Source organism: Panthera tigris, chromosome B4, assembly GCF_018350195.1.
Source record: "Panthera tigris isolate Pti1 chromosome B4, P.tigris_Pti1_mat1.1, whole genome shotgun sequence".
Taxonomy (NCBI): domain Eukaryota; kingdom Metazoa; phylum Chordata; class Mammalia; order Carnivora; family Felidae; genus Panthera; species Panthera tigris.
The window spans coordinates 96,637,698-96,648,917 of record NC_056666.1 but is presented as its reverse complement, the minus strand read 5'-3'; the positions used below and the strand labels follow the sequence as shown (position 1 = coordinate 96,648,917).

The 11,220-nt window shown below is 33.2% G+C and overlaps 1 non-coding gene across 1 annotated transcript; it reads right to left on the bottom strand.

Moving 5' to 3' along the window:
* Window positions 1–8,498: 8,498 nt before the first annotated feature.
* LOC122240612 lies at window positions 8,499–8,605 on the bottom strand. The gene has a single exon (XR_006220391.1). It is a non-coding gene; the product is annotated as a U6 spliceosomal RNA (small nuclear RNA).
* Between the last annotated feature and the right edge of the window lie 2,615 nt (window positions 8,606–11,220).

The following is an 11,220-nucleotide window of genomic DNA, read 5'->3' as shown; positions in this document are numbered from 1 at the left end:
AAAAAGGAAGAGGGGAGCCTGGCTGGCTTAGTCAGTAGGGCATCCAGCTCTTGATCTTGGGTTGTGAGTTTGAGTCCCATGTTGAGTGTGGAGATTACTTTCAAAAATTAAATAAAAAGAAGAGGAAGAAACCTCTCTCTGTCTCTGTCTCTGTCTCTGTCTCTGTCTCTGTCTCTGTCTCTCTCTTTCTGTGTCAAATAAGGACACAACAAGAGAATTATCTGCAAGCCAGGAAGAGAACTCTCACCAGAAACCAAAGCCTGTCTAAACCTTGACTTGAACAGTCCACACTCTATAACTCTGAGAAGATAAATTTCTCTTGTTTAAGCTACCCAGTCTATGTTATTTTGTTATGGTAGTAAATAGGAATATGGTAGTTTGAGCAAACTGAAACAGACATATAGATTGTTTTTAATTGGGAACTATTTAAAATAATCGTGTCATAGACATTCTTAACATTTCTTGTTCTTTGGAGCATGTATGTGTACATTTCTGTGGTGTATATATCAGAGGGTATGCATATGCTCACAGTTGATAGATAATAACAGGTGTTCCAAATAATTTTGAACTCCCTTTATTAACATGTGTTAACAGTTCCAGTTGATCTGCATTTTAATCAGAACTTATAAGTGACAGTCTCCTTAATTTAAGCTATTTTTGGTTTGTTTATAGTGGAGTCTCCCGTGACTTGTAGATTAAAACACTTATTAATGATTATGGGTTATTTGGGTATCATTTTACCTGAGGTTTCTATTCAGTTTTTCAACATTTCTTTCCATTGGATTATTATTTAATGATTTGTAATATCGTTTTGGTATTCCTTTTATTTCTTGACAAATATATTTTCCTAAAGACCTTCTGATATTGCCTCATATATTTTAAAGTAATGGATGCTTAAAGTAAGTACTAGCAGCTCCTGGTATTTGGTTGTGTGTACAGTGATGACATGAACAAATTAGTTTGGGTATTCACTTAAGAACAAAACAGGCCAATGGTATCCTTAAGGTGGAGAAAATATTCTCTATTTAGCAAATGTCTAATGTGAGGAAAAAAGTTCTACCTCTACACACAGGTGGAACACCTGTGATGCCTGGCTGCACATCTGATACTTTATAAAAAAGGAGACCCCAGGACTCATTTATTTCCACTTCAAAACATTCTTGACAAAAACTCATCCAGCAATGCTTAGTAATGGTCTCTTTTCCTTGCATGACAGTTATCAACTCATTGAGAGAGAGAAGGTATTAAATGAGAACTCTTTCACATACTTTATAATGAAATAGGAGTAGGTTAAGGTATTTGCACCAGTAAAATTTATTAACATATCAGAATTTATGTCTGGAACCAGAAGTTGGAGATTGAGAATACATGCTGGTTTTTGTTGTTGTTGTTGTTTGTTTGTTTTGGTTTTGTTTTGTTTTGTTTTTTGTTGTTGTTGATTTTTTTTTTTTTTAACAGAAAAATGAAACTTTACTCTCAGAAAAAATAGACTGAAAGGAGTTCATTCAGGACCAAACTTTCCTGGGTTTTAAATATATTATTCAATCAAAGCTTGTTATAATCATTATGTATGTTCCTGAAAATAGGACCTATTTCTGCTGAGCTCTCACTTTGAAAGATAAGCTGATGGGTAGAAAACTATGCAAATTTTTCAAAATTATATGAATTATTCCTGTAGGCTGAATTTTAGAGTAACAAAGATTTTCCTGTTTCATTGAAGGCTAAAAAAAAAAAAAATTAAACATTGCAGAAGTCTTTTGAAAACACTTCTATCTGATGAACTTACAATCAACATAAAGATTTTTAATTATTTTCTTCCTAAAATAGTCAATAACCAGGTAACGTACTTTGTGAAGATGAATTACTTGGATTGAAAACAAAGAAAATAATTCTACCCTCTGTCAATGCAAAGAATCTTGGATGGGGTGCCTCAGTGGCTCAGTCAGTTAAGCATTGGACTCTTGATTTCAGCTCAGGTCAAGGTCATAGTCTCACAGTGGAGAGACAAAGCCCTGCCTTGGGGCCCACACTAGGCATGGAGCCTCCTTAAGACTCTCTCCCTCTCTGTCTGTCTCTCCCTTACTTGCACTCTCTCTCTTTCTCTAAAATCAAAAACAAAAACAAAAACAAAACAAAAAAAAAGAAACAAAAAAACACGAAGAGTATTGGAAATTGTTGGTATTCCTTGACCCAGGATAGTCAATATCTGATTGTAGGAGCTGTGAAGTTTCTGATTTTGTTTACCAGATCTTACCTTTGAGAACCAGAGAGTTTAACAATAATTACAGACAAAACCAAATGCTGAAATGATTAGATTTCAAAGTACTATTATTTAATATGCTAAGTCAAAGTTCCCACCATAATTTAATTTTTATGATTATCTAGTAAGTTATTGTGAAAAAGTGAGTCTTCATAATGAATACTTTATATTAAAAAATTAATATTTATACAATGAAATAAATTGCATAATAGTTGGCATTTATGTTTTCATGTAAACATGTAGATGAAAAAGTTCCATTACATTAATAGTATTACATTCTTGATTCCTAAAAGTAGAGAAGAAATGAATCTAATTAAAAAAAAAAAATATATATATATATATATATACATATTTGAGATTTGTAGAGTGAATTACTTTTTTTTTTTTTTTTTAATTTTTTTTTTTCAACGTTTTTTTTTAATTTATTTTTGGGACAGAGTGAGACAGAGCATGAACAGGGGAGGGGCAGAGAGAGAGGGAGACACAGAATCGGAAACAGGCTCCAGGCTCCGAGCCATCAGCCCAGAGCCTGTCGCGGGGCTCGAACTCACGGACCGCGAGATCGTGACCTGGCTGAAGTCGGACGCTTAACCGACTGCGCCACCCAGGCGCCCCAATGAATTTTTTTTTTTTTAATTTTTTTTTCAGTGAATTACTTTTTATATGGGAAAATTTATGCTACTGATAACATTTTAGAGATATGTATTATTGCACAAGGTTTTAGGATTCTGTAAAACCATCTTATAAAAGATACCATCTTATAACTAGGTTCTTTGGTATACTACTATGGAGAAATAATAGATGGAATTTACAAGGACTGATCCTGCATTATGCTACTAGAACAAATAGCCTTACTTAGGTTTAGAGTTTGGATATCACAGCTTTGTTTGTTTGTTTTGTTTTTTTTAAGTTATTTATTTATTTATTTATTTATTTATTTATTTATTAAGAGAGTGCAATTAGGGGAGACGTAGAGAGAGAGGGAGAGAGAGGATCTCAAGCAGGCTCTGAGCTGCCAGCACAGGAGCCCAAGGGCTCAGAGCCCAACTCAGGATTCAAACTCAGGAAGTGTGAGATCATGACCTGAGCCCAAAAAAGAGTCAGATGCTGAACCAACTGAGCCACATAGGTGTCCCTATTGTTTGATTTAATAGGAAAAAAACTTGTAAGAAAAACTTTTGCATGAACTACAATACAACCTATTTTTCAGGGTCAGTCAGAAAGCAGAGTTCAGGTAAAGGTTGTTTTTATCTGCTCTTACTGCATTTTGTCTGGAAGTTCCATGTTGTCCTTGATAACTTGAGAAGCTCTTTTTAAAAGCATATATTTTGAAACCAGTACCTCACGGATAAGAACAAAAGTGAATGAGCTGCAAAGTTTATCTAAGGCTGGGTTTAAGGATAGTTAAATACAAAAATAAAAACAAAAACTAGTCCACAGGACACTGGTTGACACATTTCTGTTCTCTTAATATTTTTTTTCCAAGCAAGAGAAGTCTAGCACTCAGACATTTTGGAGCATAACAATAAATGAATAAACCATACATGCTTTTTTTTTCATTCTGAACATTTCTAGAACTTTTCCTAAAGACTCATGTGCCATGAGATCCCAAGCAAATTCTTCCTGACGGGAGAGTATATATGGTTCAAATGAGTTGCTATTGGGATTTTAAAATATTTTCGGCACAAGGTCAAAACTATGATTCCAGTATTCACTCCTGACAAGATTTTACCTATCTTCTGCTCCCCCGTTCCGAAAGGATTGGCACTTTTGAAAACTTAAACTAAAAGATACAATAACATTTCAATTGTTTCATGCTCCATTGTTTTCTAAAAGTGGCTATCTCTACATGGAGGCAGAAAGATAATCAAAGAGGAAGACAGAGTAGGGAATGCTGTTTTGAAATTGTAGACATCATGATAAAGCATCGCCATGCATGATGACCCCTACCATATTCACAAGAAATACTTTTATAAGTTGAAGAAACTACCTTGAAGGCTCCCTGCTGATTGAATTCCAAAAAAATACATAGCACATTTGTAACCAGGATAAAAAATGTACAACCAATTAGGGGAACAAACATAATTCTGGGGAAGAGATAAACTAATTTCATAGAGCTAGTTTTCTAAATTCAATGTTTATATTCCAAATTTTGGGCTTTTAATTTAAAGGAAAATATACATTATATATAATATATATGTTTAATTTGTTAAATCATGGTTGTTCATGTATATATGTATACATAGGAAGTATATGTAAATATCTGATTTGTTACAGCATGGGTGTTTTGATGGCAAACTATAGATTAGGGAAGAGGGAAGAAGTTATTATTGTAGATTGCCATATCTTTGAAAAAGAGTGCTCAGAAAGACAGGGATTTTTGCCTCTGGTCTGTTAAAGGGACAATTCCAGAGAGGATCAAGAGCAAGTCTGTGCCTGTCAGGGGGAAATTGGAAGCAGAGTTAATCATTTTGGGAAGTCTCAAAACAGCCTAGAAAAAAAATTGCAAAATAAATCTCAAACAGATTGTGTCCAAGAGAGAAATTCCACACCTATAATGAAAAAGTTTTGTTTCAGTAGCTAGTGCATTTATCCTTTTTTATTAAAATTGATTATCTTATTTTTTTTAAGTGAATGAAGGTTTCAGGTATTTTTCTGCATTGATTCCTTGGTGAAAGTACTTAGTTCTACTAGATCTAGTTGAGTCTTTCATATTGCTATTGATCAATAAATACATTGGGATGAAATCAGTCATCTAAACTTCTCTAGACAGGTATTTATCTACCAAATTACATAGGACAAGTAACCTTTAAATGATTTAGCAAATTGTAGTTTATCATATTCAGTAATATGGATTAGTCTTCTGGTAATATCAGTTCAACCTTTTCTCATTTCCTTTTAAAACTTAACCATTTAACTGTAGATTTGGACTGGTCAAAATAATTTGCATGTTTTTGTTTTTAAAAATATTATATGAGTTCTGCTCCATTGCATAGCACTTATGATGAGATGAAGTAAGAGTACGGAGTCAAAGTTTTAAACATGTTTCAGCAAAAGGAATAGTAAAGGTGTAAGAATTTAACCCTTCTATTTTCAGAAATACTACTGGAGGAAAAGGCATTGTTTTAAAGATAATAACGGTGGCTACTGTTTATTTACTGTTTATGGAACCACAGGCACTGTATTAATCTTTTTATTTCTATAAGTTAAATTTACCTGAAAACAAAAACCAGAAATCCATATGAAGAACTTCTGTGATTATTTCCACTTTACATATGAGACATTTGAAACTCAGAAATCTTAATAAATGGGCTAATGATTATATATCCTGCTATTGGCAAAATTAGCAGTTCTAGGTAATTCTGATTCAGTTCTGCCCAAGGACAGAAGCAGACAGTGAGCACACACCCATAGTTAAAAATAAGGTACCCAATTTTGAGCTAACTACTCACCTTAAACCAACAAAAGAGAAGGATAAGGGATAAAGGACTAGGGAAAACTAACTGAACTGTCATTTCTTAGAGTGAGGACCCTTCTCTGAGCTTGGAAGCTGGTTACAGCAGATTAATGTCTACATGTAATATTTTGAAGGCTAAGGATTCTCTTTAGATGGAGAGTGTCGTCTTCAGTTCTGTGATACGGGTGATGATTTTTCTGGCTGTATGTTTTGTATCTCACCCTTCAGTCCCTAGTTCTCGGGGGTTCATATTCATGAACGCTATCCTCCATACTTTCCTTTTTCCAACTCAAAGGACCAGAAAGAATGGTTAATAACAAAAGAAGACAGAAAATAAGTCATGAACAAAGAGAAGAAGCTAATCACACACCCCTTTTCCATCCCAGGACCTCCTCTAACTCACACCGTATTTTTAAAGGAGAACAGATGTTTTTAGTGAAGTTTAGACTTTGATTAATATATTACTAGACATTTTAATTTCTCAAATGAAACTACTTTTGTTGTTTGAGATGACTAGAGGAAATTTGGTTATCTGTGCGTCCAGAAAATTCAGAAGTTCTGCTCAATAATTCATCCAAATAATGAGAGTGAACTAGCCTAACAGATTGGATTTGGACAAGCGGTATAAGCAGGAAAGAATAAAGTTGATTTTGTTGTAAACAGCAATCCCTCTTGAAACATCCAGCATTATATGCATGAATGATCTAGTATCTTTATCGATCTTGATATATAGACAGATACCATGCATGCTAACCATTCATTAAAAATATTAAATAACTCCCTGCTATTATCAGGTAGTATGTTTGGCCCTGGGGATATAATAATAAAGAGAAAAACAGATATGAATGAATCAGGCACACACGAAATATAAAGGTATAACTGTGATTTTGTTATATCTTGCCTATAATATAGGGGTTTAACCTGTTCTTGTTCATTATTCAAGGCATCCCTGAATATACCCTGAATATATCCCTGAATATATTCCTGAACCATACCATGTTTTCTATCTCACAAGTGAAATGACTGTCAGATATGGAGAACTAAAAATAAAATTAACTCCAAAATCTTTCCTTTGTCAGAGGCTCTTTTTCTCTGCCTGTTAATTAGATTAATGAGATGGATGATCTCAGATTGCACCGTGTTCAGAGACCTTTCTAATCACTTCAATAAACATGACTCTGGACAATAGCAATTAGAAATGCAATTATCATTTCTATTATAAATGATATGATAATTATATATTGAAAAAATTATATACTGGCCTCCTCTACATTCTTTTGTTATTTTCTAACTTCCATCTACCCATTAGTAGTATAAAAAATTAAATAATACCTAGGCTGACAGTTTTGCAAAGCAGAATAAAGGGAAAATGTAGCTACAATTTTTCCTGTGGTTTTTTTTTTTTTTTTTGTCACCATCTTTTTAAAATGACAAGGAAGGATTTATTGAAGTTTTGAAAAGTGAAAGGGAACTTTGGAGATTTATCAAATGGGGAGCGAGCTATTTGAGGAGTGGAAAGAAAAATGGTGGTTATCTTGGGAGGTGTTTACAGAGAAGATCCTCAGAGCTCAGGGATACATACATCAAATACATTGGTGGTTTAGGAATTGCTGAAAATAGAATATTACTACTATGCAACCTAAGATAATAGGTACATTAATTATCAGTAGGAAAGAGCAAAGTCTATTGTCCCCGATGTGATCTTAAACCTACTAATTTTTGTTTAATCTGTATAATCAGGCTTTTAAACTCTCACCATATATTTAAGGCATATCTAATCTGCTCAAGTTTAGGGCATATTAAATCATTGAGATGTCCATTTCTCATTGCTTACAGAAAAAAAAAAAGAAAGAAAAGTATAGAAAAAGATTCTGAGTGTACTATTAGAAATAAATCAACAAACTCAATTAAATTCTCAAGACATACAAAACACAATCAATCCATCCATAATGATATAACACCATTTCAGGAGTGTGATTCATTTCTTATAATAATAAAAATCCCAGTGAATGGTACATGGCCAAGGTGGTTTGAGTGCTATTTTTTTATATCTAGTAAATTAAGATAAAAATAGCATATCAAAGTCTCAAATATTTATTGTTACAAACAAGTGATTAGAACCTGATGACTGAGAATCTACCTCTCTGGATAAGTCTCCTGTTTTTTAGTGACAGCAGACCCTACCCCCTGCTGAGATTCACATATCTGTAATAAGTTGTTACCTCCATAGCATTATTACCGATCAAATAAAATGTACTTCATATAAAGGCACACCTTGTAATTTATGTATTTTAATATTAACACACAATGTATATATACAAATATTAAATATTTAAATATTTAATATATGCACAATATGATAATAATTCCAACAAGCTTTTATTAAATTAAATGGAATGTTTTGTTGTTAATCATCATATAGTTGTGTTCAAGTAAATAATGCAATATATAGCTTAGTTAAAATTACCCTATAAAGACATCATTTTGTGAGGAAGTTTGCCTATTCTTACCCATGAGAATAACAATTTTGAGTGACATAAATAACATCATTTTAAGGAACAAAAATTCATCCTATTGAAGCATTAAAATCCCAGATTTAGTGAAAATGACAAAAGGATTTGTATCTGAATCTGAAATAAAAACATTTTAAGAGATATCCACTCCCAGTTTATCCTTATTGGAGATTTGATGATGACCATTATCCAACATGACTAAGAAAACAGTATTAGTGACTAGTGTCCTTGGCTTTCCCAACTCTTAATATTTCTTTCTTTTTTTTTTTTTAATACGGAACACTTCACGAATTTGCGTGTCATCCTTGCACAGGGGCCGTGCTAATCTTCTCTATATCATTCCAATTGTAGTATATGTGCAGCCGAAGCGAGCACCGAACTCTTAATATTTCTGATCACATGGCAGCTTTCCCCATTTCCATCCTACTGGGGTATCACAGTCCCACTTATAGGCCCTCAGTATGGCTAAGTACATTGTGTGTGTATATACATATTTCTATAGTGAGAATGTCTAATATATATGTAATAGTTACCCACAGGAAAAGGAACAAATGAACGGTGCAGAAGTATCTGAGAAGAAAGTAATCGAAAATTTTCTAAAACCAACAAGTCATTAAGCTACAGATCTAAGTTCTAAAAAAAAAAACAAATCAGATATATAAAAAAGAAAGAATGAAAAACTAAACCATATATAGACACATCATAAGACTACTGTTAAAAAACATGACAAAGGGAAAATCTTAATAGTAAATGGTGTATTATTTACCACCAAATCAATGAGTACTTCCAAAGGAATGATCATTTGATTCACAACTAACTTCTTAACAAAAGCAGTATAAGCTCAAAGACAGTAGGCTGGTATTTTCAAACTGTTGAATGAGAAGAACAAGAACTGCCATCTTAAAATTGTGTGCCCGTAAAATAGTTTTCAAAAATGAAGGTGACATAAACATATTTATAGATAAAATTTTTGAACATTCACCAAATCAAATTTTTGAATGAGGGGATTTTTAAATCAGAAGAATGATCCTAGATAAAAACTTCTGGATTTAAGAAGGAATAATAAACATTGAAAGTATGTCTAAAATATACTAATATAATATATGGTAAAATATTATCTAAACAGGTATAAAACATATATTAAAAGAATTAAAGTTCACAGCAATAACAGCTGTGCTATGTTGGAACATGGTAAATGGATTTAAATTGTGCTAAGTTCTAGAAAGAAAAGTGTAATTAATATTGAACATATAATTAAATGATGAATGTCACTATCTCTGACTAAAGCTTAATCAAAAGTACGATGCTTGTTATTCTATGCTATGTGAATTATCCTAAGTAAGGTTTAAAAAAGGGTGAGAAAAAAGAACACAGAATATTTACTTATCAAAGAAAATATGAGGTCCTTATAAATTTCCATGAGACCAGGCAAATTCTTAGGAGAAAAAGGTAAGACAGTTTCCAAAATTGCACTCAAAATGAAATCTCCACATCTACTAATTCAGCAGTTAACTCAAGTATCCACCTAGTCATATTTAGGGAATAAACTAATATTTCTGGGGTAATAAAAATATATTAATTCAAATTCAGGGAAAGGAATTAAATAGAATGCCCTTTTAACAAATGTTTATGGGTACAAATGCTATCCAGTATGCACATTTGCTTAAACTAGAAGAACAATTAGAAATGTAGAACTAAGCTGTAAGAATTGAAAACAACAACAACAACAACAATCCAATGCTTTTATAATCCAGGATTCACTTTATGCAGGTTAAAATAAACAAATGTGCAGATCAAAAAGTTATGTGTATAATTTAATTTAATTGCTCAGAGTTACTTGTGTCCTGAAAGGCATAAATACCAAAAGTAATGGTGATTTTGCCCTTATCCTCTGTTATCTGGGAAGTAGATGCCATGTTGAGTGAGTACTTGACAGGTTGCTGGATTTGTTGGTGCCTAGAGAAGTAGTCTGCTTCCCCCAGGCTTACTGCTGGTAAACGGGCGCCAATCAATCTCTTTTCTCTATTTTACCATCACTTTTTATCACACAGGAGGCTTACTATCAACTTTTCTATTAATTTTTTTTTTAAATTTTCTTCTCTGTAAACACTTAAAAGCGTACTTTTTTTTTTTATCTTTGCTTATTTACTTCTCTTCCATCCCACAGCATTTTCTCTTAGCAGTTCAACTCAGAAATCAAAAATGTTATTTTGTACACCTAGCATGATATTTAGAAACCTAAAAATCTAAGAACATGCCAAAAAGTACTGCAGTACTATGCTCTTTACTTGGCTCTTCTAGCTTTACTTACTCATCAATGCATTATTTCCCAGTAAAACATTGAATACTGTGCCAATTAATGAGAGTTAGAGAGGAAAATAAATGTACAAGAGTTTATACTTCCATGTATTTTGCCATTCAAATTTAAAGCATGGAGGGAGTCCATGGTTTTCAATGATGCTGCTATTACTCAAAATTCTGTTGAAAAGTTTACCTTATAAATTCTAAAAAGGCTATTTTGAGGGGCACCGGGTGGCTCATTCAGTTGGGCATCCAACTCTTGATTTCAGCTTGGGTAATGAATGATCTCATGGTTTGTGGGATCAAGTCCCACATCAGCTGCGCTGACAGCATGGAACATGCTTGGGATTCTTTCTCTCCCCCCCTCTCTCTCAAAATAAATAAATTAACTTAAAAAAATCAATATTAAAAAATAAGTAAAAAAGCCATTTTGATATGAGCATGAAACTGGATAATTTTTCAAGTTACACATTTGTGTTTTCCTCTTTCCCCCTATCTCTTCTCAAGCAATTAGGAAACGATTTTTTTTTGGATGTAGCAGAATCTAATTTGAAGTAGTCTTCAAAGAGTGCCTGGGTGGCTCAGTTAGTTAAGCATCCGACTTTGGCCCAGGTCATGATCTTGTGGTTTGTGAGTTCCAGCCCCGCATCGGGCTCTGTGCTGACAGGTCAGAGCCTGGAGCCTGCTTT